Genomic DNA, 15,842 nt, shown 5'->3' on the forward strand with positions numbered 1-15,842 from the left:
CTCATTAATGCAGGGGCTGCGCCGGGGTTTGTGCGGGCCGGGTCCAGCTGGGGGTGGAGGCTGGGCTGCGAACCCCGCCAGGCGTGGGCAGAACTTGCTGCTTGCCTGTCAAAGTTACAGCAAAGGTGGCTTTCCGGGCGGAGGGCTGACTTGGGGGCGCGCAGCGGCGGAGGGCGGGTTCCGGGCGGGTGGTCGCAGGCCCAAGAAATGTGTGAGCCTGCGTGGACGGCGCCCCTGGCAGGAGCGCGCCTGCAGCTGAAGATCCCCTTTCTTTAATAGGTTTGAGCGGGCGAGGCCGGCCGTGGGACAGATTTGGCCTCCCAGAGAGGGTCTTCAGAGGGCCTCTGGAGAGAGAGTGGATTGGCCCGGGCTGAGCTCTCAGCGGATGGGGGAATCGCCCCTTACGTCCAATGCCAGCCCCTGCCCGGGCCTGGAGACCCCTACCCTCAGCCGCCTGGGAGGGAAGCGAGGTACTCTGTGAATTCCGGGCCTCGTCAAGATTTATTGAAGTTGGGTTTTAAAAACGTGCTTCAGATGATTTTTCCCATTTTCTCAGATTTCAAAGGCTCCCTGCAGTGCGGCTGCCTAATTAATGGTGAAATTCAACTAAATCTAATTATGCAGTAATTTTAAAGCAGTTAGTGCTGGGCGTTGGTTTGTAATAGGACCCCAGTTTTTTAAAGTTTGCTTACTGTGTTGGTTTAGGGGAAAGCCATCTTTTGTATGGCAAAGAAAGACGGGGAAATAGTTTTGCTGCACAAACCGGAGGGCTGAGGACCGCCCCCACCCCCTCACCTCTGTCCCCATCCCTGTGTCTGCCTCCTGTCCCTTCTTCTCTCTCTCCCTGTTTTGCCCTCTCTCAGCTCAAGCTCAAAAGCTGAGCGAGGGGCTCACCCAGCAGAGAGCCCCGTTTTCATAGCCAAATGGGAATGAGACAATTTTTCATAAGGAGACACAAAGGGGCTTCGTATCTGCCCTCCTGGACCCATCTGTAAGTGCCCCAAAACAGGGAAGGGACTCTCATCTTCTCTAATAAAGAACAGATTTCCTCCCCTTCACATCCATTGTCATTAAGGCGAAAAGCTGACTCTTGGAGTTATAAATCTTATCGTCCTTCTGATAACACACTTGTAATAAGTTAGCGTCCTATTCAAAGTGAATTGTAAAACTGCCTCATTTAATATGGCATCTGTGTCATTAAAACTTTTATTATTTTTTTCCCCCTCGCGTCTTGCAGGCCTGGCATTCTGTGGAGCTCGGAGGTGCCTATTGGCCTCTGGGGTAGGGCCAAGGGGGGAGAAGGTGTGAGAGATGGGCTGCCTGGTTTCAGCCTCTGGATCCTAGTCTGGGGTGAGAGACCCCTGAGGCAGAGAGGGCCTGGGGGGGGGTGTGTGTGTGTGTGTGCCGTGTCCCCCTTTCCCATCCCCCGGAGCGGCCCCCTCGAAATGACGTTCCTTGAAAGAAACATGCTTGTGATTAGCTAAGCAAACACATCTGCTTTCGGAGTTGGGCCTTCGTTAATTAGCTGAACAAAGGGCCGTTTTGCCTTTTACCTTTTGCTGGGGGAGAGTGTGTTATTTCAGGAGTGTCGCGGGCCCACCTCTTTTCAATTGCAGCCACGACGTTAATTTTATTGGGATTACTGATGGGAAATGAGGTGGCGCAGGCTTCCGAGAGGAAAAGCTTGATCATTACCCCCTTTGGAACTATATTTTTCCACCAACCTCCTGCTCGCGAGGAGGGGGTGGGGGGGGTGCAAAACTGCGCCGCAAGTTCGGAGCCATTGGAATCAGGCTCGCGGTACGCTGATCTCGGGTGACAGAGCGTGTGTTGGAGCTGAACTCTATAATTTGCGCTTCTGTTCCTTTATTAGCCCTGGACAACGAACTAATGAGCTTTGGCCCAGCACAGTGTCACTTGTATTTATTTTCTTATGGCAACTTTGAGATAGCGGAAGTGTTCCTTACCAAGAGCCAGAGAGGGCCGGGAGTGCTGACCGCTGCCTTCCTGGCCCAGGTCAGTGGCTGCATCCCAGGGGAGCCAGGGCCCGCGCAGAACAGACGGAGCTTGGGGACCGGGCCTTTAGGCAAGGTCTTGCGGGTGCTCGGGAAGGCGTTAGGCCCTTTGGAGGCCCAGGCATTCCTGCAGGTCCAGCTGCCGAGGTTGAGGTCGAGGGACGCGGGCCAAGTCTGGGGCAGGTCCCCAGGCACGAGATGGTGGAGGTGCAAAGGTGGCGTGGTGCTCTTCTGGCCTAGGAAGGGGGAGGGATCCGCTGAGCAGAGCAAGTCAGGCCAAGGCACCCTGGGAGCAGCCGGGGGTATCGTGCCCTGTGGCCACGGGGACTGCCTGCTTTGTGCTGAAGGAGGCCCAGCTCAGCTCTCTGGCCAACTGTTTGGGGCATGAGTGGGGTGGAGAGGTTGCTTTAAAGGAGCTCTTGGAGTCCTCGGGTGCGGAGGCTCCTTTCGCTCTACTCCGGCTGCTCCAAGGAGTCTCAGTTGGAGAGGCCTGGAATAAAGTAGAGGTGTGGGGGGTGGGGACAGATGGGGGCGATAAAGGCAATGCGGACGTCCCTTGTGCCCTGGTAGAGAGAAAAGGAGCTCCTCACGCTGCCAAATGCGTGTGTGGAAGGGGGTGGGGGGAGAGCCAGGGAAGGGGAAGCCCAGGGAACTGCCAAGCGAGCGGGGGACTTCTCCGCTCGGCAGCCCGCGACTTCCTGCGGCTCTCGCCTCGCTCCCCGCCAGGCAGCCTTTGCTAATAACGCCCAGGCTCGGTGCCCCCCGCCCGCCCCATCTCTCCTCGCCTCTCCTGGCTTTATCCCTCTGCCTTCCTACCCCTCCCCACCTCTTCCTTCCTTCCTGCAAATGGGTGTTAACGTGGGTCTTTATGTTCTGTCTATAACTAGGATGTAATCACGCGCCCCATGCCTCTCTCTAAAAGCATTTAATAAATGTCTATTAAAGCGCTACAAATGTAAGATGAATTTAGTGGCGCGGCTGCCTCCCTGAATCCGAACAGTAATGATGGATTTATCAACGGGGATTCGCCTTCAGCACAGCGAGGGAGGTTTACTCAGCAAATATGTCGGGGAGCACCCACCCAAATACAATCATTTGACCCCCCGTGCGGGGCGCTAGCCGCCTCACCCATTCTGCCGGGTCAGCACCGAGCAGGGAAGACCCAGAGGGGCATGGCCGCTCTCCTGGCCTCTCACCCCCTCCTCTGTCTCTCCCCGCCCCCCACCCCCCAGCCTGCAGGGCTCTTGGCGGGGGCGTGGGGGACCTGGCATGGAGGTTTGGAGGTGGGGAGCTGGTGGGGGCAGTGTTAGATCACACGATGAAGTGTAGGCTGTTCTTGGATTTGCCGGGAGACTTCAGTGGGCGCTCTCGTGACCCTCTTGGGTCTGAAGGGGTGATAATTGTTTCAGTCTGCGAGTGGGCTCCCGAGTACCTTGACTTTGACCAAATCTTAGGTCATGGGGTCCTCGCTGGACCCGCAGGCCTATTCTAGGGGAGGGAGCGCCGAGACAGACACCCCCCTGGCTCCCAGGCCCTCAGAGGGGCCTAAGTGTGCCCAGGGTGGGTGCCTTGCCCATCCACCTTCCCCGGGCTCCCTGAATCCCAACCATCCAAGGCAGAGGCAGGCGCCTGTTATCCAAGGGTAGGGTGTAGCCTCCAAGGTGGGGGCAAAACTCCCAAGTCTCCTCTTGCCCTGCACAGATCCGGCTTCTCTGGCACCTGCCCCAGCAGGGCCCACCTGGCCATTTTAAAGTTTTCGTGGCTGTGGATTTTGAGAATTTGGTTCGGACTGTAATCGTTAGCACACGCAGCCCCAGTGACCACCACCCCTTTCTTTTTGTCTTTTATCTTTCTTTCCGAGGGGGAGGAAAGTGCTGGCCTGTTCCATCAAGCCCAGTTCGCATTTGCTTTGGCCTCTGATTTCTCTTTCTTCTTTGGAAATTTCATTGAGATGTCTCTGTACTTCGCTTGTCAGTTATCTTTGTTCCTTTTAAATAAAGGGCTTTTAAATGGACTTATTGCTCCCAGCGTGGGTTCCTCTCTCTAAATGTTAGAAAATTGTGCCATCTACCCGCTATGCTGAGTACTGTCACACTCGGAGACCTCAGGGACCTCCGGGCCGGCTTCAATGCTGCCGTGTCAGGGGCCGCGGGCGGCAGGAGGAGGGGGCGGCTCACGTGGATTTTTACAGATCTCCGCCTGTAGCCGGCCCGCGTGGCCACGCCAGGGCACGGCCCGCGACGAGCGCAGCCGCCAGCTTGATGGCGGCCGCGAACTTGGCGGCAGTGGCTGATCGCGGACCAAATCGCAGGCGTGGCTGGGACCCTTCCCTCCTCGGAGATGCCCGGGCCCCGGAGGGGTGTCGTGCGGGGGTGGGGGTGGGGGGACGCTGGTTTAGAAGGAACAGCCGCGGGGGGGGTGGTCAGGGATAGCAGAGGACAATGGGGGGGGGGGCTGCCTGGGAGGAGCAGGGAGCGGTTTTGTCGCGCAGCTTTGGGGAGCTCCTGCCGGCCTCCAGCTCCCCCTCTCCCTCCGGAGAAGCCGGGCTGAGGCCGATGGAGAGCGACGGCCGCCGCCGAGTGGCTTCCCGGTGTTTGGCTGCAACTTTCAGCTCCGTTTCCCGGGGTAGAGAGAGATTTCTGGTGTCTTCTGGAAGGCCCGAACTTCCTTTCCTTTAGGGGAGTGTGGTTTAGATGGACCACGTTTGAAACAGGTCAGATGTCTGATGTGGGGTCTCCTCGCCCCGACCCCTCGTCTGCAAAACGTCCCTCCCGCAACCTCAGGTTCTTTTTGAATGAGTTAAAATGGATTAACAGTTTAGATTTTATTATGTGGCTACCTCTCTCACACGGCTGTTTTTTTTTTTTTTTTTAACCCCTTAGGGGTATTAGCTAAGATTTCCAAATGTCAGTTGGGTATTTATGCTTGTGGGGGAAAAAAAAATTCTCCGATACGGTTTATGACTTTTATTACATGTTTCACACTGTTCGAGAAATGGAGTTTTAAGCAACATACAATTAAACCTATATTGCTCTTTGGAGAAGGGCCAAGGAACTCGACAATCAATTAGTTTAGATCTTTTGATACTTGTTGCTAAAATTAAGTGTAAAAATACAACCCCAAGGTCTGGCTGCTTCCTCATTTTTCCTGAGGTCATGGAGCCACCTCGTAGGAAATGGCACTTGCTGTTTCTTCCTCCCCAAGTTGTTTTTCCTGATTATTCTGCACAGATTAGTCTTTAAAGAATCAGGCCCTTTTCTCCGTGTTTCCTTCTCTGTCTCTCGCTCTCACTGCAGTCTCTCCTCTCCTGCCTTTATCGTCCAGGGTTCATTTTTACAAACACACTCATTTCAAATTGGTATTATTTGAAAAATGAATTTTCCTTTCGCCCTCTCTCTCATCCCTGCTCCCCTTGCCTGACACTAAGAAGGGAAACTGTGTTGTTTAATAACCGCAAAGATATGGTCTTTTCTAGACAAAGACAAAATTATATTCTTTATAATCACAACAGGATGGGGATTGGGGATGCTCTCTCTCTCTCTCTCTCCCTCTTGGTCTCTCTCTCTCTCATCTCTGTCTCTTTAAATAAGCAGCTTAGGAAATATAATCTCTGCCATTGAACAGAAACTGCTTCCTTCTTGAAAATGCCACCGCTCCCACTCCCCTGGCTCTCTCTGGGCAAATCCCCTCTGCTGCCTGGCAGGTATCTGCTCGCCCTTGGTCCTGAGTAGGGGTGGGGGCGGGCCCATGGAGATCCCAGGGCCCATGAGAAAACTGCTGTGGGGTCCTGCCCGCCTGTCCCCCGGCAGCAGAGGCAGAGCGATAGCAAATTCCAAAGAGGGGCTTGCTAATTTATTAAATAATTCTTACCTCCCCTCTTCTCCCTATAGCCACCCATGTTCCTAAAAGGATGGGGGAGGGGTCTGGGAGCGCACATCTACCCCCCTATTTCCTTTTCCTCTTTCCAGCCCCTCACCCCCACCGGCTCACCAGCCTCATCACTAATTTAAAAACCCCGTGGCTTTGGGACTGAACAGGCCAGTCATTGAACTGTCAATCTCCACCAGGATGGAATGTCTAGAATATCCTCCCTTCTCCAAAAACAGGTTCGAAACCAAGTGAAGCGATTGGGCAGAGTGCCATTACCGCCCCCCCCCCCCCTTCAGAAGCCTTCCTTCCTTTTCCTCCCAGGACTGGAGGCACCTTGGCCTCCACCCAGTGCTGTGGCCCCTGCTAGGTCGCCTTCGACCTCTCGCCCCTCTTGCGCCCATCCCTATGCCACTGCCCTAATTGTAAAGCAGGTCTGGGAAACATTTTCTCTGTGCTAATTTTATATTTCCCCTTTCCCCCTTGCAACATTAAACATAATTTTGCGCTGTCACTGTCACTAAGACTGTGGTTTGTTGATGTCTCTACTTGGAAACACGACCCCTTTGCCTCCAACAGGGAGTCCTCCCCAGGCAGCCTCTGGGAGGCCCATTCTCCATAGGTGACTTTAGGGTTTCTGTGAAAAGGCCAAGGGGGGCGGAGAGAGACCACAGCAGTGAAGGCCAGAAGGGTTCCTACCGGAACCCCATAATCATTTCAAACTCTCTTTCCCTCTGACAACGGGAGCAAATGTGTTTTTGATGTGCCTTTAGTTGTTGGCTTGTTTGTTTAATAAAATCCCTGTGTGTGTGTGTGTGTGTGTGTGTGTGTGTTAATGTCTCAGTGTCTGTGACATATGTAACCAGAGCCACTCGACTCTTCAAATTTCCCTTTGAATTTCTTTTTTGTTTGTTTGTTTTTGTGTCTGTCCTCTTCAACTTCTCTCTCTGTTCTTTAGCCCTCCACCCCACCGTCCCCACCCCGCCCCCGTATATTTTCTCTGGCTAAGCAATAATCCTCTGGCCCGGTGGCCACGTTCCTGGAGATAAAATCCATTTATCCCTTGTGTTGCCTCACCAAGGCCCGGTTATCCGGGGCCTTTGGTGACAGACTGGTGCAAGAGAGATGAAGACATTTCTCATTTCCCAGGCCCCGCTCCTCCCTTTAATGTGCCAGCCTAGGGCGGCAGGGGCGGGAGGGGGGGCGGGGGTGGCGTGGTGGGGGAGGCTCCACAGTTGAACAAATGTACCCAATGTCTATAGGTTTGCTCTCTCGGTGCCTGGTTGTGGCTGTGCCTGCTTGCATTTGTTTGCCTTTTCTTTGGAGGAGCTGGCTAGTTACTCTCCACAACAGTGTTTCAGAGCTCGTTTGCACCAAGACTGGTGGGTTTCAGAGCGATTATCTCATTTCGCTGGTGCAGAGCGAAGCCGCTTGCAGCCCCTGGGTCAGGCATTCAATGCAGGGCCCATGTCACAGACCCAACCCCGAAGGTTAATTTTCCCTCATTAGCATCTCCATAGTTCTCTCCTTGCACAGGATCTCAGGTCCTTGCCTGCTGTCTTCTCCCTGCTCCCCCCACCCCCCCCCCCCAAGTCTCTGGCATGTTCTCTCTCATGGTTCCCTCTGCACCGACTTATATTCTGCAGGTTCCTGTTGGACCCATAGACCCTGATCATTGAAAACCCATCTCATCAATTTCCAGTTTGCCTACGTTTATCCCAGAGCCCCTCTCCTCCGTCCACATCTCCCCTCCTCTCTCTCCCTCTCTCTCTCTCTCCCCTCCACCTCATTTACAAACGCATTCTGCTTTATTTGAATTAGTTCCCTTCTCCTCTCTTACTTTATCCCACCACCCCCCTCATTCGTTTATTCACTGCTAGAAAAAGCAAAAGATACAAAATGGCAAAGTTCAGCTGCGCGTGCATGGGGGGAGCCCGCCATCCCAGCCACCTAGAAAGAGGCTGGAGATTTGTAATGACAGAAGAAACAACAAAGAAAAGAGAATTGCATTTGCGGCTTAAGTGGGCAAGTGTGTTTGTGTGTCTATATCTGTGTGTGTTTTTAAGATTTCTTTGAACTGCTTTTGTGCTGACTCGACAGAGGCATTTGCCGAAGCTAGTCACGGTATAGGAACTTTGAGTTAACCTCTTATATCAAATGAATCTTTTCATTTAGAGACCAATAAATCTCCATCTCTAGCTACCTTTTGTAGCCTGAGCTCCTCATGGACAAGACTGAGGTTTATAATAAAGGCCAGATAAAGTTTGCCAAAGTTATTTTTCCCCTTCCATCTCTTTTTCACCAATCTGGAAAATTCCCCCATCCAACAAATAAAAGTTCAGGGAAGTAGCAGCTTTTCCTCGGTGAGTAGAAGGTTGGAAATTTCTTTACCTTTTCACAGCAAGCCTGTTGACTGAAGTGGCTTTCCAAGCTCAGACAACCGAAATGATTTATAGTTTTTCAACAAGTCATTATTTTGGTGCGGTTGTTGAGGTGGGGCTGAGACAATCTAATAATCAATGTAAGACTGGGGGAGGGGATTGTCTGTGACCAAGAGGAGAGTTAACACCAGAAACATGAAAGCCAGGCGGGTCTCCAGGGATGGAATTTTGGAAAGAGCCTGCACACGTCTGCTCCTGGGCTATAAAGAAATACATTGTTAACAACAACAAAACAGACAATGCCCTGAGCTCTGCCTTGATTCAGAGCTGAGCTACTTTCAAGATTTTTTAGCAGCACTGTTCATTTTGATGGGGTTTCTGGGCCATTTGAAATTCAACCTTTAGCCAGCCTGCTCATGGGGTATGGTTACAGAATTCATTTTCTGATTTACTACCCCTCCTCCTATATTTTCTTTATTTCCTGATGGCCTCCCATGGGGCTAATCTTTTTTTTTTTCCTTTCTTTTATTTTTTCCAGTTTTGTTCTCCTCACTAACGACTCAGTGTTTTTCCTGTTTCTACTGATCACTCATTTGCTTCCTTTCTCTCTTTCCTTCCTTAAGAGACAGAGGAAAATAAAAAGCATGGGAGGGGGATTTCCAAATGATTCCTAAGTGTTATTAATTACTGTTACAAGGCAGGCGATTCTTAACTAATAACAAAGTTGTAAATTACCACTGACTTTCAGATATTTCTCATTTGTCAGCGCTGATTGACTTGATTAATATTTCACTCTTTGAAATAATTTTAGCAACACTTACAATCAGCTTCAGCCATGAAGCAAAGAGCAGATCACCACCCCCTGCACGGGACCCTCTCCCACTGGTTTTACTCTTCATGTGAAGTTTTGGTTTCCGTTCTGAGGCCTGATTTGGACGGGACAGCAGTGGTGGAAAGGTTCACAGGCCGTGAAAACCGCAGGGATGGAGTTCACTGGCAGACCTGTAGATGTTCAGTGATTTCTACGTAATTTGGAAAACACTGTCCAGGAAATTGATCGTGTGGAAAGAACCAAACAATATCATTTCCTGGGTCTCCTGAACATTTTTTTCCCCTCCAGATTCAAGGCTGAAGGAGTAGATCTTTGAAGGATCCCTAAATCCATGAAATCCACCCCCCCAAGCGAAGCCCTATTTCTCCTTAACCTCCTCCTTGACATTTCTATGAAAGAGCCAGCCTATTCTCTGCTCACCTATCAAAGATGGGGATTATTGGTGGTGGTAGGGGGAAGGTGTGGGGGGGGGGGTGGGGAGCAGGGTCAAAGGGACTCCCAGGACAGGAGAGCAGAGAAGACCTCACATGTTGGGAACGGGGTTATATTTTCCAGAGGTCCCTTTCCCTTCCACCATCATATCCAGAATGCAATTTTTGAAGCTATCAATACCTGCTGCCTCCAATACCTCTCGAGTTTTAATCTTAATTATATTATTAAGCGAAGTGGTGTGCAGTCAGGGAGTTGAACGTGATTTATGACGTCTGCCTATTAAAGGATCGATTGTGAATATCGCTACTATCATCTATCAATATTCTTAGGCCGGGGGTATTTCTCGCTCCATGGTTGTTATTTGTAATACCGAAATGATAGACTGCAGGAAAAGACTATTGCTGCTTCTTCGCAGGACTAGCTTTCCAGGTGCAGCGGGGAGTCCGTGTGGGGAGACAGGGGACTCTGCGTGCTCCAACCACATCTCACACCCAGAGAGAGTTTAAAGATTTTTTTTTTTTTTTTAAACCAGTGAATTCCCCCTTAGGTCTACTAGAAGAAGGAAAGCCAGAGTCGTTTTTCGGGAATGAAGTAACCTCTGCAGGTCGATAACAGGGGCGAGCGTTTTCCAGCTGCCAGGTGATTTGCAAGGAGACTAGAAAGGAAGAGGAAAAAAAAAAAAAAAAGCAACGAGGGGCCCCCTTTATACAAGGATGTCTGGATGGGGGGCTGGCGGGGAGTGCTGGGGGCAGACTGTATATTTTTGGAGCAGATGCCCGGGGCCGTGCCTATGCCCTTGGAGGTGTCCAACTTCTGGGATCAATCAAGGCTCTCTGCTCCAAGCCACCCCTACAGCGACACTTCCACCGGCACCAGTCTCTTCTGCATAGGTGGAGGCGGGTGCGAAACGCGCCGCGGCTAAGCCTGGAGGAGCCTGAGCGCGGAGGCCTTTTGTCTCCAGACAGAGCGCAGCGCCTGCTTTTTTCCACCCGCGCGGGGCACGGCACGGGGTCACGGGCTAGTCTCAGCCCCTGCTTTGGGCGGATGGGAGGGAGAAGCAGTGAATGCAGCAAAACTCCTGCTCCCGGGAAGCGGCCTCGGAAGGCGAGGCGGAGAAACCCGGCGGGGTGAGGTGGGGCCGGGAGCGTCCGGAATGCTCCCAGGGCAATCCGGCCTGCGCCCTGCTGCTGGCCTCGGCGCGTACCAGGCCTCAGAGGCCGGAGACTCCCTCCTCGGCTGCGGAGGCCCCGGAGGCGGTCAAGCGCCCCCTGGCACCACGAGGGAGGCGCACCTCGCCTGGAGCAGCGCGGCCGCGACCTGGGCAGAGCAGGAGCAGGACGCGGGGGCCCCCCCGGGCCTGGCTGGGAGCCTGCCCTACGCGCACCGAGCGCTCGCCATCCGCCCGGGGCTGGCCTTCACGGCCCTTGGCCGCCCAATCGACTTCCCTCCAGGGCTCCAGTGCGAAGAAGTGGGAATGTCACTGAAAACTGTTAGGCCTTTCCTCTGCCCTGCTACAGACGACTGCAGGCGGGGAGGGAGGAAGCATTGGCCGGGTTCCTGGCTGCCAGCGGCGCCCCGCCTCTCCTGGCCCGGAGAATGCGTTGCGGGGCAGAAACCTCCACCCCCGCCACACAATGGCACCTATCTAGCTACCTGCCTGCCCCATCTCGGCCTCCGTTGCTCCAATGGCCAACCCTTGGCCACCATGTTTGACCTCAGATTTGGAGGCTTCCAGGGGTATGGGCACAATGACTGTATATAGTAAGCACTCAATAAATGTTAGCTGTTATTATCACGAGGCACATCAAATCTCCTCCATGGGCATCTCAGTCTCTGGCACACATTTATCCCAGACCAATCACCGCATAGCTGGGGTCCCCAAGATCCCTACCCCTGCCCCCTCTGAGCCCTGGAGCCACAGCCCTCCACCCTAACACGCCTGCAGAAAACGTAAGGCCTCTGTGGTTCTTCCCCCCAGGGTGTTTGTCCGGGCCTGGGCCACTGAAGCCTGAAGCAAACGTTGCACTCTGCCTCGGTCAGCGCGGGGGCTGGGGAATTTCGGTTAGATAAGAGCATCCTGGGACAGGGGGTGGTGGTTCATCGTTTCAAAACAATAAAAAAAAAAGGGGGGGGAACCCTTCGGTGAGGAAGAGAGACAAGAGAGAAACAGAAAGTGCGTGGGGGTGGGGATCAGGGACAGGCGGAGGCAGGCGTGCCAATCGTAGATGAGTCAGAAGCAGCGGCATGACACCTTTTTCTTCCAGAAACAATTATTTGAGTAGGCTTTTAATCGCCAGGCCGAAGGGAATGAGCTGTCCGAGACAGCGCCACCAAATACACGGACCACGCCGGGAAGCCGGGTTTTAGTGTTTGACCTCCAACAAATAGAAGCCCGTCTTCCTGATTCCTCTGATTATCAGCAGTACTAAAAATACTGTTTTTGTTATTTTGCAAACGACGTTTCAGAGGGCCCTCGGAGCCGGGCAGGAGCCACGCCCAGGACCGCGATCACCTGCTGCGCAAGCGGCCGGGACTTGGTCCCCCTCCTCTCCTCTGCCCTCCCCCACCCCCCAGGCTGGTGGCTATTCTCGGATGTGGACCCCTTTAAAAATGACAAATGTCTTGTCAATACAGACCATCCATCCTCTCTTGCTTTCTCATCATTTTTCGGCGTGAGGAGGGACCCAGGCGCAGGCCCGGCGGCGCGTGTCACGCGGCCTGCATTGTACCGTAATCGCCAAAACCTTGGCCTAATTTGCAGCTAATATATCTCGAGCGAAGGAGTCGGCCGAGAAATCAGTGGCCCAAGGAGCTAGATTTAAGCTTTGGAGGGATCGGAAATTAAGGGACTGCAAGGGGGATGTGATTCATATTATTCTCCCCTCTCCCCCTCCCACACACGACCATACGTCTCTCCGCTCGGCCTGCAGGGACGCGGCCCTTATCTCTCCGCGGCCTGTGTCCCTGTCGCTTGCTTGTCTCGCTCCGGACCACTGTGTCTGGGGCGCCCTCCGCCTGGTTTCTCCTCGCCCCCGGGAGGAGGCGCTGGTGTCCGGGTCGGCCTCTGGTCCCTCCCAGCCGGCGTCCCGGAGCCCCCATTCACAAAGCCCGGCTTGGAGGAGGCGACACCACACACACACACACACACACACACACACACACACACACACACACCCCGAAGAGGGGAGTTTGATCTTGTCTCATTGGCGTCTCGGGCCTGAAAGGAAAATCGTTTGGGTAAACAGCCAAGCTTCCAGGCTTAACGCCCGGCTGCCGCCCCCGCCCCTCCGCCCCCTCCCGCCTCCCCCACTCCCCTTCCACCCCACCCGCCACCCACACTCCGCTCCGCAGCCGGGCCCCGAGCGAGCTCCGCGCGCCCGGGCGGGAGCCGAGGGCTCCCCGGGTTCAAAGGGCCGCAGCCCCGAGGGAATGCCCTCCTCGCTGTGCCCCGAGGGGCAGAAGCGGACCGCAGGGCGGTGGGACCGGCCCGGGCCACGGTAGGAACCGCGAAACCTCCCGCTTCCCTAAGTAGACCTCGTCCCGGGGGAGGGCGCCGGGGAGTTCGGAGCCCGCAGGGACCTTTTCGCCAAGACCCAGCGAAGGCCGAGCCCGAGCCCGGGCCGCAGGCTGCGCCTCGGCGCTCCGCCCCGGCCACGGAGGGGCACCCTGGGCCCACCAGGCTGTCGCAGGCGTGTGGACACGTGTGGCCCGACCACGGGCGGGGGCGGTGAGCCTCTGCTGGCCGTGCTGAGCTCCGCACCCCCTTGGGTGATTACCGGGTTCCCACCTCCCGCGGCTCCAGGAAAAAGCCTTTAATCAGATATTAAGCGTTTTCCGAAGTTTGATTCTTTCCAAAGGACAGTTTTTCAGCTAACTGGCTGTAAACATAATTAATAGTTATTAACATGCAAAAAAAAAAAAAACAAACCCTCTGTGGTGTTTGAAAGGATATTGGTCTCTCTCTAGCTCACACTCTCAAGCCTGGAGAGAACATTGAATTCGGAAAATATCCTGATTAGATTATTAGACCTGATTCTGTGATGCTTCCCCTCCCCCCTCCTCTAATGAAATTCCTCTCTCTTCTCCCTTCCTGTCTCTCTCCTGTTCTCGCTCTCTCTTTCTCCTCCCAGTCTCAATCTCGCTCTAATCCAGGAGTCATTAGCAACACCCTCTGGCTACATGTTTTGCATCAGTGAAACATTGTGACATAGTTGTAATACAAACTCTGCGCCTTACACTGCATCTCGCGGTAGGAAGTGTAATAGCAATAAAAACCATTTTTCATCTCCAGGCATTATTCAGTACAAAAAAAAAAAAAAACCCAGAAAATCTGAATGTGAGCAGGGGTGGAGGGAGAGAGAAATGAAGGGAAGGAGAAGAAGGAGGGAGGGAAGGAAAGAGAGAGAGAGAGAAAGGAGAAAACCTTTCTAATTTAGAGACTCCCCTTCTCAAGCATTTCATTTGCTGATCCTTCTCCCTTCTGTTTTTGCCCCTGCCCCTCACCCTTGTCCCTCAGTGGATCCCAGGACCCTCCCTGCGAGTACCTCTTAGCTCCCAGGATCTCTCAACACCTTCCTCCGCCCGGAGGTAGCATCCCTCCAGACAGGAAGACCCCAAGACTCCCAGAGGCCAGGCCACCCCTCCTCCGCTGGCCAGAGTGAGAGATCCTCATTCAAGTCCTGCTAAGAAATTAGGGCCTCTTTCCTGTGTGGTCCCTTTTAGGAATTCTTCCTAGGCCGATGGGGAAGGACAAACAACCAGAAAAACAACCTGGCTTCCCCCTCCCCCCCTCCCCCGCACAGCCCTGTAGTTTCTGAGCGGGGCAGAAAGTACTGGGAGCACACCCTCCATCACCACCCTGTGAACTTAGGGAGACCGAAGTTTCAAGAAAGGGTCTCTATGTTGGATTTGCTCAGGCAGGATAATAAGGGGGCTTACGCGCACCGTCACACCTACGTTCTCCTCCACCCCATGGGCCCCAGTTCCGCCATCATTTATACGTGCGATCCACTGAGTTCCTTAAAACAAAAACCAAAAGAAACTTGTGGTGGAAACTGCGTTAGAAAAAGGACTGTACCCCCCCCCCCCCGGAAAACAAAGAAACCACACAAATGCTCTCAGCACCACCAGATACATGCCCTACTTTTAACACCACGTTTGGAATCTTCGCAGGAAAAAAAAAAAAAAACACAAAACTTGTTTCGTGAAATTTGTGTTTTACTTATCCCTTCTGTCTCTGGGATGGTGCACTTTGAAAACAAGTCGAAGCAAAGCCTCACTATATTCAGCGAATTAATTTTGCTGTATATTTTTTTAGTCGTGAGGGTTTAAGAGCCGGGCGAGCCTCTTAAGTTTTCAACTGGAGGAAATAGGGTCCAATGCAGTATAATCCATGCTTCTCGCTGGTGCTGCTTTCGCCTGCCGACAGGTGTATATGTTTAAGGGCTGCGTTTTGTGATTATTTTGTCGGCAGAGCCGAAGGCTGTGGGATATGAGGTTTGGTAGGCTGGCCACTGGCATGGCATGGAAAAGTCCCTCTTATGTCCGACTGACCAGAATGAGTGAATTTGGGTGGGCTTTCAATTGGGAAGGGAAGGCTTCACAGGCCTCATCGGAGATGTTTGCACTGGCCTCAGCTGACTGGCCCGAGCTCGGCGGCCCGAACCCATGGGCCTCCAAGAAAACATCTCTCATTTAGTTTATCTTTCGTATCAAAGCAGTATCACAGCTTGGACTTGGTGAAATTAGACCTATTTTTTTTTTCTCTTTCTCCTGCTATTTTCCCTTCACCCCAATGCAGACATTGTGCGATACGTCGGTCACAGATAATGGGTTTTAACCGATGGGAAGAAGGCCTGTGCGTTTCGGCTTCTCGTAAGGTTTTGACGAAGGAAAAAAGTCCGGTGACGGTCAAGTTAGGCTGCAGAAGGCTGGGAACGTGGCCATGCCATTCCAGTTTCCGCAGCGAGGTGGCGCTCCAGGGTACGGCAGCGCACCCAGCCGGCCGCGTTCCCGCAGCGACGCAGCGGCCGCGGAGCCGGGTTCGCGCCGGTCCCTGTCGCCTCTGCACCCGAAGTCGGAGAGCGCTCAGCCCCCTCTGGGCCGACCGGTCCGCAGGGCGGGCGAAGGCCTGAGGCCACGAGCGGGGAAGACGGGCGGCGGCGGCGGCGGCGAGCCGCGACCCGGCCGGGGCCGGTGCACACTCCCGGCGCTGTTGCTCCGGGGAATCTGCGAAGTTCGCGTTCGCGGTGGGACCCGGGCGGGGCCGACGCCAGGGTGCGGGGACCTCGGACCAACCCCCCCACCCCCCTTCCA

At 53.8% G+C, this 15,842-nt stretch overlaps 1 long non-coding RNA gene across 2 annotated transcripts in view; it reads left to right on the plus strand.

Moving 5' to 3' along the window:
• Positions 1–12,533: 12,533 nt before the first annotated feature.
• LOC109273366 (uncharacterized) overlaps positions 12,534–15,842 on the plus strand; it is a 64,627-nt gene continuing 61,318 nt past the window's right edge. The window contains exon 1 of one of the 2 annotated variants that reach the window (XR_008416988.1): positions 12,534–13,024. This is a non-coding gene — a long non-coding RNA (uncharacterized LOC109273366). The remainder of the gene's footprint in view (positions 13,025–15,842) is intronic. The other variant, XR_002082991.2, reaches the window with a different exon arrangement.

The sequence above is a fragment of the Panthera pardus genome, unplaced genomic scaffold (assembly GCF_024362965.1).
Source record: "Panthera pardus isolate Hobbes unplaced genomic scaffold, ASM2436296v1 HiC_scaffold_24, whole genome shotgun sequence".
Taxonomy (NCBI): domain Eukaryota; kingdom Metazoa; phylum Chordata; class Mammalia; order Carnivora; family Felidae; genus Panthera; species Panthera pardus.